Genomic DNA, 17,878 nt, shown 5'->3' with positions numbered 1-17,878 from the left:
CCGTCAGAGAGATGTACTGTCCCTGGCCACAAGCACTTGTCCACGTGTCCGTTGTCAGGTGGACTCTCCCAGTAACTGCGTTGTTGAGGGCACGGCAGATGCTTTGGGACACGTGCTTGTGTAGTGCGGGGATGGCACACCGGGCAAAATAGTGTCGGCTGGGGACCGAGTACCGAGGGATGGCCACCGCCATAAGAATGCGGAAGGATTCCGTCTCCACCAGCCTAAAAGGCATCATTTCCAATGCAAGCAGTCGTGAAATGTGCGAATTTAGTAGTGTGGCCTGTGGGGCGTTAGCTGCGAATTTCCGCTTTCGTTCAAAGGTCTGGGATATGGACAATTGAACGCTGCGGTGGGACGTGGACGTGGACATTGATGCTGTTTCTTGAGAAACTGCCATAGCAAGTGAAGACTGAGAGGAGGGGGCATCTTTACATGCAGCATGGACAGGGGATTGCCTTGCACACACAACAGGGGGTTCTATTACACTCACAACAGTGGAAGAAGCAGTGGTGACACCCGCTGACATTGGTCGTGGACCCTGGGTTTCGCCCCACAAAGTCGGGTGCTTTGCTGCCATGTGCCTGATCATGCTGGTGGTGGTCAGGCTGGTAGTTTTGTCACCCCTGCTGATGCTGGCATGGCAGGTGGAACATATGGCCTTTTTGGGGTTATCAGCAGAGTCTTTAAAAAAATTCCAGACTCTGGAAGACCTGCGGCTTGTACTGGCAACGTCCCTCGTGTTGGTGTTACGGGGAACGGTTGCCTGCCTTCTGTCTGCGGCCACCACACTGCTTCTTCCTGCCTGTTGGGGTACTCTGCCTCCCTCCCCCTGTGTGCTGCTGGCCTCACTCTGCATGTCCTCCTTCCACGTTGGGTCAGTTACTAGATCATCCACCACCTCCTCCTCTTCCACTTGCGCACCACGATCCTCCTCCTCACTTCCTGGCAATTGTGTCTCGTCATCGTCCACCTCTTGTGACAGATTGCCAACGTCGACTTCCTGTGGCCGTGGCTGTTCAAATATTTGGGCATCGCAACATGGGATCTCCTCTTCCACCACTTCAAGAGTATCAGGCGAGGGGCCCAAATATGGAAATGGACCAGTGAACAGCTCTTCAGAGTGTCCAAGTGTGGGATCACTTGCTGTCTGACGACACTCGGCATGGTGGGAGGAAGGAGCTTCAGGGTGAGGAGGAGTATGCGGTCGAGACCCACGGCTACTAAGAGTTGACCGTGTGAAAGACAGACCGGAGGTGGTGGTGCCCAGGTAACTGGAAGTATTATCTGCTATCCAATTAATAACCTATTCACACTGATCAGTTCTCAATACAGGTGTTGCTCTGTGCTTCCCTAGTAATTCGGTGAAGAAGTGGGAGCGAGAAGATGTGGCTGTTGGTTGTGGTACATTTTCACCTTGGCCACGGCCCGGTCTTCTGCACGAACCATCACCAGAACGTTCACTTCCACGTACCTTGCCACGCGCCTAGCCCATTGTAAATGAAGTAAAATAGCTTACACTAGCACTATCAATGGAAAAAGGGTAATAAAGAGTAGATTAGAACCGTGGAAGAGGAAAACCACAGTTATTGTTTACTGGGGTATACCACACTTTTTTAAATAGAGATATTTGCGGCTGAACAGTGAGCGACACACTCAAACTGCTTTTTTTTTAGATACCAAAGGCCCAAAACTGGATAGTACAGCGATTTGACCCATGGAACTGCGAAAGCACACTGGGATGTCGGGCCTACACAAGACTATTTTCAACAGATATATTTTTGTGTCACAACAGTCAGGAGACACTACTGTTTTTCTTTATGGAAAAAACTACCAAAAGCTGAATAATAGAGATTTTTTACCGTGGGATGGCAAAACCACAGTTATTGTTTACTGGGGTATACCACACTTTTTTAAATAGAGATATTTGCGGCTGAACAGTGAGCGACACACTCAAACTGCTTTCTTTTTAGATACCAAAGGCCCAAAACTGGATAGAACAGCGATTTGACCCGTGGAACTGTGAAACCACACTGGGATGTCGGGCCTACACAAGACTATTTTCAACAGATATATTTTTGTGTCACAACAGTCAGGAGACACTACTGTTTTTCTTTACGGAAAAAAATACCAAAAGCTGAATAATAGAGATTTTTTACCGTGGGATGGCAAAACCACAGTTATTGTTTACTGGGGTATACCACACTTTTTTAAATAGAGATATTTGAGGCTGAAAAGTGAGCGACACACTCAAACTGCCTTTTTTTTAGATACCAAAGGCCCAAAACTGGATAGCACAGCGATTTGACACGAGGAACTGCGAAACCACACTGGGATGTCGGGCCTACACAAGACTATTTTCAACAGATATATTTATGCGTCACAACAGACAGGAGACACTACTGTTTTTCTTTACGGAAAAAACTACCAAAAGCTGAATAATAGAGATTTTTTACTGTGGGATGGCAAAACCACAGTTATTGTTTACTGGGGTATACCACACTTTTTTAAATAGAGATATTTGCGGCTGAACAGTGAGCGACACACTCAAACAGCTTTTTTTTTTAGATACCAAAGGCCCAAAACTGGATAGTACAGCGATTTGACCCGTGGAACTGAGAAACCACACTGGGATGTCGGGCCTACACAAGACTATTTTCAACAGATATATTTTTGTGTCACAACAGTCAGGAGACACTACTGTTTTTCTTTATGGAAAAAACTACCAAAAGCTGAATAATAGAGATTTTTTACCGTGGGATGGCAAAACCACAGTTATTGTTTACTGGGGTATACCACACTTTTTTAAATAGAGATATTTGCGGCTGAACAGTGAGCGCACACTCAAACTGCCTTTTTTTTAGATACCAAAGGCCCAAAACTGGATAGTACAGTGATTTGACCCGTGGAACTGCGAAACCACACTGGGATGTCGGGCCTACACAAGACTATTTTCAACAGATATATTTTTGTGTCACAACAGTCAGGAGACACTACTGTTTTTCTTTACGGAAAAAACTACCAAAAGCTGAATAATAGAGATTTTTTACCGTGGGATGGCAAAACCACAGTTATTGTTTACTGGGGTATACCACACTTTTTTAAATAGAGATATTTGCGGCTGAACAGTGAGCGACACACTCAAACGGCTTTTTTTTTAGATACCAAAGGCCCAAAACTGGATAGTACAGCGATTTGACCCGTGGAACTGCGAAACCACACTGGGATGTCGGGCCTACACAAGACTATTTTCAACAGATATATTTTTGTGTCACAACAGTCAGGAGACACTGCTGTTTTTCTTTACGGAAAAAACTACCAAAAGCTGATTAATAGAGATTTTTTACCGTGGGATGGCAAAACCACAGTTATTGTTTACTGGGGTATACCACACTTTTTTAAATAGAGATATTTGCGGCTGAACAGTGAGCGACACACTCAAACTGCTTTTTTTTTAGATACCAAAGGCCCAAAACTGGATAGAACAGCGATTTGACCCATGGAACTGTGAAACCACACTGGGATGTCGGGCCTACACAAGACTATATTCAACAGATATATTTTTGTGTCACAACAGTCAGGAGACACTACTGTTTTTCTTTACGGAAAAAAATACCAAAAGCTGAATAATAGAGATTTTTTACCGTGGGATGGCAAAACCACAGTTATTGTTTACTGGGGTATACCACACTTTTTTAAATAGAGATATTTGAGGCTGAAAAGTGAGCGACACACTCAAACTGCCTTTTTTTTAGATACCAAAGGCCCAAAACTGGATAGCACAGCGATTTGACACGAGGAACTGCGAAACCACACTGGGATGTCGGGCCTACACAAGACTATTTTCAACAGATATATTTATGCGTCACAACAGACAGGAGACACTACTGTTTTTCTTTACGGAAAAAACTACCAAAAGCTGAGTAATAGAGATTTTTTACCGTGGGATGGCAAAACCACAGTTATTGTTTACTGGGGTATACCACACTTTTTTAAATAGAGATATTTGCGGCTGAACAGTGAGCGACACACTCAAACAGCTTTTTTTTTAGATACCAAAGGCCCAAAACTGGATAGTACAGCGATTTGACCCGTGGAACTGAGAAACCACACTGGGATGTCGGGCCTACACAAGACTATTTTCAACAGATATATTTTTGTGTCACAACAGTCAGGAGACACTACTGTTTTTCTTTATGGAAAAAACTACCAAAAGCTGAATAATAGAGATTTTTTACCGTGGGATGGCAAAACCACAGTTATTGTTTACTGGGGTATACCACACTTTTTTAAATAGAGATATTTGCGGCTGAACAGTGAGCGCACACTCAAACTGCCTTTTTTTTAGATACCAAAGGCCCAAAACTGGATAGTACAGTGATTTGACCCGTGGAACTGCGAAACCACACTGGGATGTCGGGCCTACACAAGACTATTTTCAACAGATATTTTTATGTCACAACAGTCAGGAGACACTACTGTTTTTCTTTACGGAAAAAACTACCAAAAGCTGAATAATAGAGATTTTTTACCGTGGGATGGCAAAACCACAGTTATTGTTTACTGGGGTATACCACACTTTTTTAAATAGAGATATTTGCGGCTGAACAGTGAGCGACACACTCAAACGGCTTTTTTTTTTAGATACCAAAGGCCCAAAACTGGATAGTACAGCGATTTGACCCGTGGAACTGCGAAACCACACTGGGATGTCGGGCCTACACAAGACTATTTTCAACAGATATATTTTTGTGTCACAACAGTCAGGAGACACTGCTGTTTTTCTTTACGGAAAAAACTACCAAAACCTGAATAATAGAGATTTTTTACCGTGGGATGGCAAAACCACAGTTATTGTTTACTGGGGTATACCACACTTTTTTAAATAGAGATATTTGCGGCTGAACAGTGAGCGACACACTCAAGCTGTTGTTTTTTTTAGATACAAATGGCCCAAAATGGATAATACAGAGGTTTGAACCGTGGAAGTTCAAAACAACACTTCTGTTTCTCTAGCCTACACTAGACTATTTTCAACAGTTATATTTGTGTCTGAAAAATCAGAGACACGCTTTTTTTTTGGGGGGGGGGGGGACACACCAAAAGCTTAATAAGAAGGGTATTTGTACAGTGTGAAGGAGGAAAAAAAATGGAGGATTTAGATGAAAAAAAAGGATTTTTCCTGGCCCCCGACACCTGGTGCTAAGTCCAGCAATTTCAGCAACAGGAGCACGCAGGACTGTAATGCAGCGTTTGCTGGTATAACCATTGTGTCTCCTATACAGCCTGCCTGCCTGGTATCTGGGATGGATATTAGTCCTGAAAGGGACTGTTTGTTTGTTCTGGCAGCCTTTACAGACCCTACACTAACTATTTCGCAGTTTATATCTCTCCCTAAATCAGCAGCGCTGTCCCTACACTGTCTAATCTGGAGCGACTGTGTCCAAGATGGCGGCGCCCCGTTTTAAATACTCGAGGTGACGCTATGCGGCCAGCCAATCACTGTAATGCCCACAACCAACATGGCTGCAGCATTACAGTGACTGGCTGGCAATCCCTGCATGTTCATTGGCTCTGTAAAGAGCGCCAAACATGCAGGGCGGAGACCCGAGCTCTCGCCCGAGTAACCCGGAAATGCTCGGCGCTCGCCGAACATCCCGAGTAGCGTGATGCTCGGGCGAGTACCGAGCAGTGTCGAGCATGTTCGCTCAACACTACCAATGACACATGCCCTTGCTTGTGTGAAAAAAAGCAGTTCGCTCCGTTTGTGCGCTGCTGATAGGCTGACAGATTGCACCTCCCCACTGTAAATGCGGGAAAGAGAAAACAAAATGGAGATCTTCATTATATATGCAGAGATCCATCCCCTGCCCCTCCTCCCACCCCGCTGTACACTCAAACTGCATATTAACATTAATTTTCAGCATTACTGAGAAAAAATCCAGTTATGATTTTGGTGCACGAACATTTATCGAACATAACCTCGAACAGCTGAATTTTTTTTAAATTGTTCGTGTTCGCCGAACGGCTCGAACACCGCCCAAAACAGTTCGAATTTGAGATTGGCGAACAGTTCGAGTCGAACACCGCTCATATCTAATCATAACAGTAAGTCCAGCCCAAACAAAAACCTTAAGGAAAGAAATCCGGGGATCAGTATGGTTTCTGTTCAAGATTTGGCTCAACGCCTGCAGGGATTGTCTCTGGAGGTGTCCGAGCTCCGGCAACACGTGAGTAGCTGTTCTGGAGCGCATTATGTTGAACCCAAGGTAGGACTCCCTGATATTTTTTATGGTAAACAACAAGATTTTTTTTCCTTTAAAAATGCTTGTTTATTATATTTTTGTTTGAGACCAAGGTCCTCTGGGAATGAATCACAGCACATTGGGTTTATCATGTCACTTTTGCGCAAGGAACCACAGGGTAGGGCCTTTTCTCTCCAACCTAATGATCCGTGTTTTAGGTCAGTGGAGGATTTTTTTTCTGCTATGGGGCTATTGTATGACGATCCTGATCGAGTCTCATCTGCTGAGACAGAATTGAGGTGTTTGAATCAGGGGTCAGGTGATGCTGAAAATTATTGTACACACTTCAGAATGTGGTTGTAACGGGTCTGGGAGGCGGAACCTCTGAGCTACTATACAAGGGGGCGGTCCTTGTAAGGGAGCGGGTGGCGACCAGGCAGGCAGTCACAGCAGGTGACCGGGACAGTCTCTAGAAGAACGGGCAGGAGGTCACGGCAAGTGACCGGGGCAGTCTCTGGATGAACGGGCAGATGGTCACGGCAAGTGACCGGGGCAGTCTCTGGGTGAATGGGCAGATGGTCATGGCAAGTGACCGGGGCAGTCTCTGGGTGAACGGGCAGATGGTCACGGCAAGTGACCGGGGCAGTCTCTGGGTAAAGGGTTGGTACGACCTGTGGCGGCTGATGGTAGACGTGACCTCCCAGGTGAGCAGGCGAGAGTCTCTGGATAAACGGGTGGTCACAGCATGTGACGGCGGAGCCTCCAGGAAGACCAACAGACAGGCGGCAGATGAGCGCTCCCAGGTGAGCGGGCAGAAGTCTCTGGACAGGCGGGTGGTCACAGCACGTGACGGCAGAGCCTCCAGGTAGGCTAGCAGACAGGCAGCAGATGAGCGCTCCCAGGTGAGCGGGCAGGAGTCACTGGACAGGCAGGTGGTCACAGCACGTGACGGCAGAGCCTCCAGGTAGGCTAGCAGACAGGCAGCAGATGAGCGCTCCCAGGTGAGCGGGCAGGAGTCACTGGACAGGCAGGTGGTCACAGCACGTGACGGCAGAGCCTCCAGGCAGGCTAGCAGGCAGGTAGCAGATGTGCGCTCCCAGGTGAGCGGGCAAGCTGGTCCAAAGACAGACTGACAAGAGTTGGAAGGCAGACCGTCGGACCTCAGGCAAGCAGGCAGGTAGTTGATGTGCGCTCCCAGGTGAGCGGGCAAGCTGGTCCTTAGACAGACTGACAGGAGTAGTAAGGCAGACCGTCGGACCTCAGGCTAGCAGGCAGGTAGCAGAATATCAGGCAGGAATAAGACAGCAAGCTGGCAGGAATCTGGCAGGTATCTGGCAGGTAACTGGCAACGGGACCTGAGGGCTGAAGCAGAGTAGTGAACAGTGCAACAACATTGCTCGGGCACCTCCATTTTGGAGGAGGTGCCTTGTATATGGTGAAGTCCTCCGGCCATTGGCCGGGGACTCCTTAGGACGGCGCGCGCGGCCCCTTTAAGAGGGAGGGAGAGCGCGCGCGCCCTAAGCACAGTGGCCGGGAAGGAGCGCGCGCTGCCAGCAGAGCGGGAGGAGGACGCCGGGCACGGAGCAGAGAGGTGAGGGGAACAGCGTCCCTGCCTAGCAGAGGGCAGGGACGCCGGCGCTACAGTACCCCCCCCTTTAGGCCCCCCATTTTTTAGGCCAGACAGAAATTTAGCAAGGATGAGTGGGGCATGGATGTTCTCCCGGGGCTCCCACGTTCTCTCCTCAGGACCAAACCCCTTCCAATCTACTAGAAAAAAGGTCTTTCCTCTTACCCTTTTGGTGGCAAGAATGTTCTCTACCTCAAACTCGTCCTCAGCAGAAACCGGAGCAGGAGGCGTACCTGTAGACTTGGAAAAAGAGTTAAGTACCACAGGTTTGAGGAGAGATACATGGAAGGAGTTAGGGATCCGTAAGTTGGCCGGGAGTTTCAATTTATAGGCCACCGGGTTGATCTGACTGATGACCTCCAGAGGACCGATGAACCGAGGCCCTAACTTGTAAGAAGGTATCTTGAGTCGGACATATTTAGATGAGAGCCAGACTTTATCTCCAGGACGAAATTGTGGAGGATCCAGGCGTTTTTTGTCAGAGTGTCTTTTCATCCGTTCGGACGACTGAAGGAGTGCGGATCGGGTACTCTCCCAAATGGAGGAAAAATACTAACGAGAGATTCCGCAGCTGGGTTGTCCACAGAGGTGGAGACAGGAAAAGGAATCCGAGGATGCTGACCGAAGACTACAAAAAACGGGGATTTGGAGGAGGATTCGCTCTCGTGATTGTTATAAGAGAACTCGGCCCATGGTAGGAGATCCACCCAGTCTGAATGATGGGCATTAACGAAGTGCCGGAGGTAACTGGTCAGGTTCTGATTGATCCGCTCCACTTGACCATTGGACTGTGGGTGGTAAGCGGAAGAGAAGTCCAGGGTGACGTCTAGCAGTTTACAAGTGGCTCTCCAGAAGCGTGAGGTGAACTGTACCCCACGATCCGACACGATGTGGAGGGGCAGGCCATGAAGACGAAAGATGTGACGAATAAAGTCTTTAGCTAGCTCGGGTGAAGACGGGAGGCCTGGCAGGGGAACGAAATGAGCCATCTTGGAGAAGCGGTCAGCGACCACCCAAATGACCGTACAACCGGCAGAGACTGGGAGGTCAGTTATAAAGTCCATTGCTATATGCTGCCAGGGGGCAGCTGGTACAGAAAGCGGAAGGAGGCGACCAGCTGGCAGATGTCTCGGAACCTTGTTGCGGGCGCAGGACACACAGGCAGAAACAAAGTCTATTACGTCCTTGTGCAGGGTAGGCCACCAGTAGTGCCGGGTAATAAGCTGGAGGGTCTTTTTCTGACCGGTGTGGCCAGCCAGTTTAGACGAGTGACCCCAGTGAAGGATCTTCTCCCGATCAGGTACTGATACGAACGTCTTTCCGGGAGGGAGACGATTTAGACTCACGGGAGCCACCTGCATTACTCTGGCGGGATCGATGATGTGTTTCGGATCTTCTTCGAGATCAGACACCAGAAAGGATCGAAACAAGGCGTCCGCCTTGACGTTTTTGTCAGCCGGGCGAAAATGAAGAACAAAATCAAAGCGAGCAAAAAACAAGGACCACTGGGCTTGGAGCGGGTTAAGTCTCTGGGCATGCTGAAGGTAAGCCAAGTTCTTGTGGTCAGTGTAAATTATTACCGGGTGAAGAGCCCCCTCGAGCAGGTAACGCCACTCCTCCAATGCCAGTTTGATGGCCAATAACTCTCGGTCTCCTATGGAATAATTGCGCTCTGAGGAGGAGAAGAGTTTAGAGAAGAAGCCGCAAGTTACCATCCTCCCGGAAGATGATTTTTGAGTAAGTACCGCTCCGGCTCCAGAGGAGGAGGCGTCAACTTCCAGGAAGAACTGCTTGTTGCCGTCCGGGCGATGCAGCACCGGGGCGGAAGAGAAGGCCTGTTTTAAGGAAAGAAAGGCCTCCTCTGCTTCGGGCGGCCACTCTTTGGGATTAGTACCCTTACGGGTGAGCGCGGAAATTGGGGCAGTCCGGGAAGAGAAGTGCGGTATGAAGAGGCGGTAGTAGTTGGCGAAGCCCAGGAACCGCTGAATGGCCTACAACCCCTCCGGTCGAGGCCATTTCTCGATGGCAGACAGTTTCTCTGGATCCATTCGTAGGCCAGTCTGAGAAATAATGTAGCCCAAAAACGGAAGCGAGGTCTGCTCAAAGAGGCACTTCTCGTATTTAGCGAAGAGGTGATTCTGCCTGAGCCTGAGCAGGACCTGACGAACGTCCCTCCGGTGAGTCTGGAGATCCGGAGAGAAGACCAAGATGTCGTCCAGGTACACCACTACGCAGGAGTAGAGAAGGTCCCGGAAGATGTCATTGACCAACTCTTGAAAGACGGCAGGAGCGTTACAGAGACCAAAGGGCATTACCAGATATTCATAGTGGCCGTCCCGGGTGTTGAATGCCGTCTTCCATTCATCCCCCTGACGGATACGAACCAGGTTGTACGCCCCACGGAGGTCCAGTTTGGTGAAGATTCTAGCCCCCCTCAGACGATCAAATAACTCCGGAATGAGCGGAAGGGGGTACTTATTCTTCACCGTGATCTGGTTAAGGCCTCTATAGTCTATACAGGGACGGAGAGAGCCGTCCTTCTTTTTGACGAAAAAGAAGCCTGCTCCCGCCGGGGAGGTAGATTTCCGGATGAATCCCCTGGCCAGATTCTCCTCAATATATTCGGACATCGACCGGGTCTCAGCAGCGGATAATGGATAAATACGCCCACGGGGAGGAGTAGTACCAGGTAACAGGTCGATAGGGCAGTCGTATGGTCTATGAGGGGGTAGTGTCTCTGCCTCCTTTTTATTAAAGACATCAGCATAAGACCAATAAGGAATCGGAAGTCCAGGTAGATTAGCTGGGGTAGGAGAAGGACGGACGGGATGGACGGGAACCAGACAGGTCTTATGGCAGTCCTGTCCCCAGCGAAGGACTTCTCCGGTCTACCAGTCAAACACGGGTGCATGTCTCTGGAGCCAAGGTAGACCTAGCAAGAGGGCGTGAGAGAGTCCAGGCAGAACATGAAAGGAGATACTCTCAGAATGCAGCATTCCCACCTGCAGAGTAATGGATTCGGTGATGAGTTGGATGGGGCGTGGTAAGAGACCCCCATCCACGGCAGCAACAGACAAGGGTACAGCCAGAGGTTTGGTGGGGATGCGGTATTTCTCTACCAGGGACTGTGAAATAAGATTCCCGGCTGCTCCAGAGTCAAGTTGGGCTAGTTCGAAATAACGGTTCTCCCCGCAGACGATTGAGACTGACAGCAGCAGAGATGGAGAGGATTTATTCTTGTCTAGGTCGACCTCTCTGAGCGAACCTAGACACAGGCGTTTCCCGACCTCTCCGGGCAGGCACGGATCCGGTGCTCCTTACTGCCACAGTAGAAGCAGCTCCCCTCGGCACGGCGTAAGTCCTGACGGGTTTTGACCATCTTGGTCTGGTCGACCTGCATAGGCTCAGGAGAGTGTACCTGGGGAGAGACGGATTTCTGAAAAGTAGGAGCTAGACGTGGAAACCTCCTCTCACGGGTGACCTCTTTGGCACGCTCCTGGAACCGTAGGTCAATCCGGGTGGCAAGAGTTATTAGGTCATCGAGAGTGGTAGGAATGTCCCGACCGGCAAGTTCATCTTTAATACGGCCGGACAGACCCTCCCAGAAGACGGATACCAGAGCGTCGTTATCCCAGGCCAGCTCCGAGGCAAGGGTACGGAACCGTATGGCATATTGGCCCACGGTGAGACTTTCCTGACGGAGGCGTAGCAGTGATGATGCGGATGAGGTCTTCCGTCCGGGTTCGTCGAAGACTTTCCGGAAAGCCATGAGAAAGGCAGGCAAGTCGGACACCAGGGGGTCTCCTCTCTCCCATAGAGGATTTAGCCAGGCCAGGACCTCCCCGGTGAGATGGGACATGATGAAGGCAATTTTGGCCCGGTCGGAGTTAAACTGGTGGGACAGGAGTTCAAAGTGCAGGGTGCACTGATTTATGAAGCCCCGAGCCTGGGCGGAGTCGCCTCCGAAGCGAGGAGGTGCAGAAAGCCGGGGTCCGGGGTAGGATACCATGGTATTAGTGGACAGCGGAGCTGCCGGATTGCGAGTCATGGCACTGGCGCAGGTTGCTGGCGGAGCAGTCAGAGTGTCCAGGCGAGAATTGACATTCCGCAGGTTACCCAGGATGGACTCCTGTTGGGACCTCTGACGGGACAGTTCATGACTAGTGTTGAGCCACCCCCGTAGTGTTCGAGTTCGGTTCGGTTCGTCGAACACCCGTGTGTTCGCCGAACTGTTTGTCGAACTGTTCGTCGAACACCTTCGAACACCGTTAAAACCAATGGCAGGCAAACAAAAACACATAGAAACACATAGAAAACACCTTCAAAGGTGTCCAAAAGCTGACAAACTGCTCAGAAGACACAACTAACACATGGAAAAGTGACAAGTACATATAGTCATGCGAAAAGAAAAGAGGTGGAGGAGTAAAAGGAGGGGGAGACACAGATATAGGCATGTCATGCCCTTCTAAAATCCAAAAAGTGAGAAGCCGAGACGGCCAGTCCGCTCCTGCCCGTGCCACCTCCGTGTCGCCGGGTTTGTGCCAGAGCCGCGGTGAACCCTGACGGCCAGCCCCCCTCTCCCAATACTGGTGCCTGTCCGCTGGTGGGTCGAGAGAGCCCCCCTGTGGTGGAGGCAGCTCTAAGCTTTTTAATTTAAATTGTCCCTCTAATTTGAATGAATACACTTTAAATCCATTTACAAGGATCTATTGGAGGGCAAGTCTCATGCCAGCAGCCGCGTAATTCCAGCTCCAGTAGCGTCCACTAAAGCTGCTGCAGTTAAAAAGCTTTTATAAGGATCGAGCTCGGCTGTCCACCGCAAGGCATCCTAGTGCCAGTCCCAGCCCCTATGCCTTGGGGTGCCTCCTGATGCTCTTCACTAAGTATCCCGTGGTGCCGAAGCATTTCCTTTGAAAAAATTAAGTGTCCAAACCACAGGTGGTGTAGCTTGCTTAACAGCCGGGATAATCCGCTGACTAGCAGACACTGCTACTAGGCACAAAGTATTTCCTGGGCTAGATGCAGTTAAAAATTTGTAAGTAGATACTCTCGTTGGATGCTGAGAAAGCATTCCATAGAGTCTCCTGGCACGCCATATATGATTCTCTTAAAAAGCTTGGGGTAGGGGTCTAGGGGACCCTTTTATAGCCAAAATCACGGCCCTGTATCACAATACGTCACCTAGGCTGAAGATAAATGGAACTGTAGCACCGAGGGCTCGGTTGCTACAGACGGATTGCACCTCACCCAGAGGTGTGATATCTCACTCTCAGATAAGGATGGAGTGTGGATCAGGACCCGACACCTGCATGCATTACACCACATTGCCGTGGGGCAGGGCGACCAATATGCCCCTGAGATGGGCACGACAGTCCCTGTCCCTGGCTGGAGTGGGGGGAGGGAACACTGAGGAAGGGGAACCCTGCAGTGCAGGAGCAGGGAGGAAGCAGTTCCTGGGTGCATTGAGAAGGGAGTATAAAAGGTGGGCACCATCTTAGTTCAGTGCAGAGAAGTCTGAGCAGAAGTGGCAGGGAGCAGGGGCTCTGCATGAGCTCTGCTCCGGAGGCGGGCCTAGTAACAGAGGCCCAGGCCTGCAAGAGGGAGAAGGAAGGAAGAGGAGCGGAGAAGGCTCCAGGAACGAGGAATGAAGGGATCCCAGGGGTGCGGACGGGCGAGTCGCCACCGCACGCCCGAATCCACCTGCGTGGAGGGGTCAGGCCAAAGGGGGAGACCGGTCCCCGAACTAGTGGAGGCAGGAAACGACCCTCAGCTAGAAACCGGAGGCTCTGACATTTTATGTGGCGCAGCCCCTTGCTCCACCCGCTAGGAAGGCACCACATAGGGTCAGGGAAACTGGCGCCAAGTTTACCAAGAGGAGGCCCGAGGCAGCCGGACAGAAGTGTTGGTAAGAGAGGCCAGACAAAGGACACACAAAGGGGGTCCTGTGAAGCGCTCCAAAGTTATCTGGGAGTTGTCTGAGCCCCTCACCTGGTGAGCACAGTACGACGTGGGCAGCCGTTACCTGCAGACGTGGTCTGGATAATAAGAACTGTGAGTAAAGGCCCTGAACTGCATCACTGACTCCGTGTCGTTACTGCTGCTGCCCTGCACCATCACCCCCATCCTCCGCATACACTGCCCTGAGGCTATACTCCTCCCGTGGGGAGTTATGCTACGCTCTGCTGCACCCACAACACCAGCCTTAGCGGTCTGCCCTGTAGCGGCGGTTCACTCTGACCGCAATCCACGGGTGGCGTAGTCGGACATTTAAACATCAAAACCACATAAATAGTTCCGCCACTGGTTTGACCGCCCTGAGCCACGGAACCGGATCGCCGCCACGAAGACTACAACCACCAGCATCCACCAAAAAGGGTCCGGCTCCGGGTGTCCCAAGGCCCAGGGGGTGCGTCAGAACATTTTCATCACCTTTCACAATCACCAATGGGACAAGGCAGGGATGTCCTCTGTCCCCTCTCTTATACATCCTAGTGACGGAGCACCTGCTCTCATCAATTCGCCATAACCCCAATATTAGGTGGATTGAGGTGGGAGGCACCGAGTACAAGTGCTCTCTATTTGCTGATGATGTCCTAGTATATATCACTCAATCACATATATCCATCCCTGCTGTTATGGCTGAAATAGATCACTTTGTTACATGGTAAAATTTTAAAATCAATGCAGCGAAGTCTGAGGCCCTCGATGTCTCCCTCCCTAAATCCATATAGGATTCCATCCAGTCCAACTTTCCCTTTGCCTGGCCCTCACAGGGTATCAAATAATTAGGAATTCCTATTCATAGAGACCTCTCCCATCTATGTTATCTTAATTTTGGGCCCTTTATTGAACAATTCCATACAGACCACGGTTGGCAAGTTAGAACTGTAAGATTCACTACGTGAACCACTGGTGTTTTGTGGAAAAGCACATGTACACCGCGTTCCAAATTATTATGCAAAAAGTGTTTAGGAGTGATAAGGGAAGAATTTGTTTGTTTGTCAGTTAAACTCATTGATGGTGATGTGTGTCAGGGCTCTTTATATCACTGTAAGCAATTGCAGACACCTGTGCTAATTAGTTTGGCAGGTGTGTCCAATGAAAGGCAAGACTACTTAAGAAGGCTCTCTCACATTATTAAGCAGCCTACATTTTCTGCCAAAATGGGAAAGAAAAAGGATGTGTCGGCTGCTGAGAAGCAACAAATTGTGGTGTGTTTAGGTCAAGGCATGACTACAATCAACATTGTGCGATGATCAGGATGAAGTGTCTTGGCAATCAAGAAGTATGTAGCTGATTCACAGTACACACGTGTGCGTGCTGATAAGGGCAAATTGAGGACTCTTTCCTACAGGCAATTACGTCAGGTTAAAAGAGCAGCGGCAAAAAAGCCTTGTCATAGCAGCAGACAAGTTTTTGAAGCTGCTTGTGCCTCCAACGTCCCCCGAACAACAAGATGCAGGGTCCTTCAGAGGTTTGCAGCTGTGCATACGCCATCCTGTCGACCTCCTCTATCCACTTCACACAAGCAGAAACGGCTCCAGTGGGCCAAACATTACATGAAGACTGATTTCAAAACTGTTTTGTTCACGGATGAGTGCCGTGCAGCGCTCGATGGTCCTGATGAATGGAGTGGAGGATGGCTGGTTGATGGACACCCCACGCAAACACGGCTACAGCGCCAACAAGGAGGAGGTGGAGTAATGTTTTGGGCTGGAATCATGGGGAGAGAGATTGTCGGACCCTTTAGGATCCCTGAAGGCGCTAAAGATGAACTCCATAATGTATGTGGATTTTCTCAAACAGCACTTCCTGCCATGGTTCAAGAAGAAGAACCGTGTATTTCACAGCAAGATCATTTTTCTGCATGATAATGCACCATCTCATGCTGCACATAAAACATCTGCATCTCTGGCTGATATGGGCATAAAAGGGGACAAACTTATGGTGTGACCCCCATGCTCCCCTGAACTCTACCCCATTCAGAACCTTTGGAGCATCATTAAAAGGAGTGTCTATGATGGCGGGAGGCAGTTCACATCTAAGCAACAGCTCTGGGAGGGTATTCTGTCCTCATGCAAAACAATTGAAGCAGAAACCATCCAAAACCTGACAAATTCAATGGACGAGAGAGTTCAGAAGCTCCTTTCGAACAAGGGGTCCTATGTGAAAATGTAACATCACCTAGAATAAAGTTTTGAGTTGAAAACTGTTTGATTTCAGTTTCTAACAACCTGCTAATGCTTATAATTTCAAAAATGACCATTTTTTTGGCCTTTATTAAAATGAAAAGGTTGATCGAAAAGTTTGGGGGATCTAAGAGTGTGGCAACCCAGTAGTCATGATTACTTCGAATTCTGACAATATGAGGGTCATGCTGCAGGTAGTGCAGCAAGAAGGCACTTATGTGTCTTGCGCATCTCGGAGCCCCAAAATTATTTTCCGGGCTAGATGCAGCTAAAAATTATTTTTAATTTTAAATCTGGTGAAGCTTATTATAGATGGCCTAATAGGATCAGTGCTGCACACTGCTACAAAGCCCAAATTATTTTCCAGTCAAGATACAGATAAACATGATTAGTAATTTGAAAGCTTAAAACGGTTGGTAGGGTGATTTTAACCAATCATCAAGCTTTTACTCTCCCCAGGATGACACAGGGGTAGAAAAGTCGTTTCGGATCCATGATTTGTTCATCTTTATGAACGTGAGTCTGTCTACATTATCAGTGGAGAGCCGCGTGCGCTTATCTGTCAGCACACCACCAGCAGCGCTGAACACACGTTCAGACAGAACGCTGGCTGCGGGGCATGACAAGATCTCCAAGGCGTAAGTGGCTAGCTCCGGCCATTTATCCAGATTGGAAGCCCAAAAAGAGCAAGGGTCCAGTGACACAGTCGTGGCTTCAATGTTTACTTGGAGATACTCCTGTACCATCGTCTCTAGGCGTTGACTATGTGTCAGACTTCTTGTCTCCTGTGGCCTTGCAAAGGATGGGCTAAAAAAGTGGTGAAATGATTCCGCAAAATTGATGTTACCAGCAGATACTGTGGTTCTGTTACGGTTTGAGTGCTGAACACTTGACGGTCCCACGGTTGGCAAGTTGGAACTGTGAGATTCACTACGTGCACCACTGGTATTTTGTGGAAAAGCACATGTAAGATTCTGCAACAGTCTCTGCTGATACTCCTGCATGCGTGCATCCCTTTCTATGGCAGGAATAATTTCTGCAAATTTACTTTTGTACCGGGGATCTAACAGTGTGGCAACCCAGTAGTCAGGATTATTTCTAATTCTCACAATTCGAGGGTCATGTTGCAGGTAGTGCAGCAAGAAGGCACTCATGTGTGTTGCGCATCCAGGAGCACCAAGTCCCTGTTGTGTTGGTGGCGAGGTAACAATCATGCTTCCTTCCTCTGTCCTCTCCCCCCAACCTCGCACAACAGAAATGTGATCAAGGTCTCCCTCATCTGATGAGTCTTCCTGGGCTCCTGCACCTTCCTCACTAGTTTGGCTGCTACCATGTGCCCTGGTTAAACCATCTCCCCCACCCTCACATGCCTGCCGCCTTGGTGCTGCCGACCGTCTGGACCTTGCAGATGTTAGCCCTTCCGCATACAACTCCTCCTCCTCTACTTCCTCCACCTCCTCTTGTGCCACCACCTGACTCCGAATTCTGTTTAACATGTGCTCCAGCATGTAAATCACCGGAATAGTCATGCTGATAATGGCATCGTCAGCACTAAACATCTTCGTCGCCATTTCAAAACTGTGCAGAAGGGTGCATAGGTCCCTGATCTGAGACCACTCCTCCAGCGTGATTTGCCCCACCTCTGAATCTCGTTGGCCCAGGCTATACGTCAGAACGTATTGCACCAGGGCTTGTCGGTGCTGCCACAGTCGCTGCAACATGTGCAGAGTTGAATTCCACCGGGTAGGCACATCGCATTTTAGCCGGTGAAGTGGCAGGCCCAACGACTTCTGTAGAGATGTAAGTCGCTGAGCTGC

The 17,878-nt window shown here is 49.3% G+C and overlaps 1 protein-coding gene across 1 annotated transcript in view; it reads right to left on the bottom strand.

Annotated features, from left to right (window-relative positions):
- The window catches only part of DPYD (dihydropyrimidine dehydrogenase), a 2,479,659-nt gene that overhangs the window by 119,772 nt on the left and 2,342,009 nt on the right, over positions 1 to 17,878 (bottom strand). The window lies entirely within an intron of this gene.

The sequence above is a fragment of the Phyllobates terribilis genome, unplaced genomic scaffold, assembly GCF_046119375.1.
Source record: "Phyllobates terribilis strain yellow unplaced genomic scaffold, ASM4611937v1 Scaffold_8__6_contigs__length_399053987, whole genome shotgun sequence".
Taxonomy (NCBI): Eukaryota; Metazoa; Chordata; class Amphibia; order Anura; family Dendrobatidae; genus Phyllobates; species Phyllobates terribilis.
Note: the sequence above shows the minus strand (reverse complement) of the source record. Positions and strands in the feature narration are given on the sequence as shown.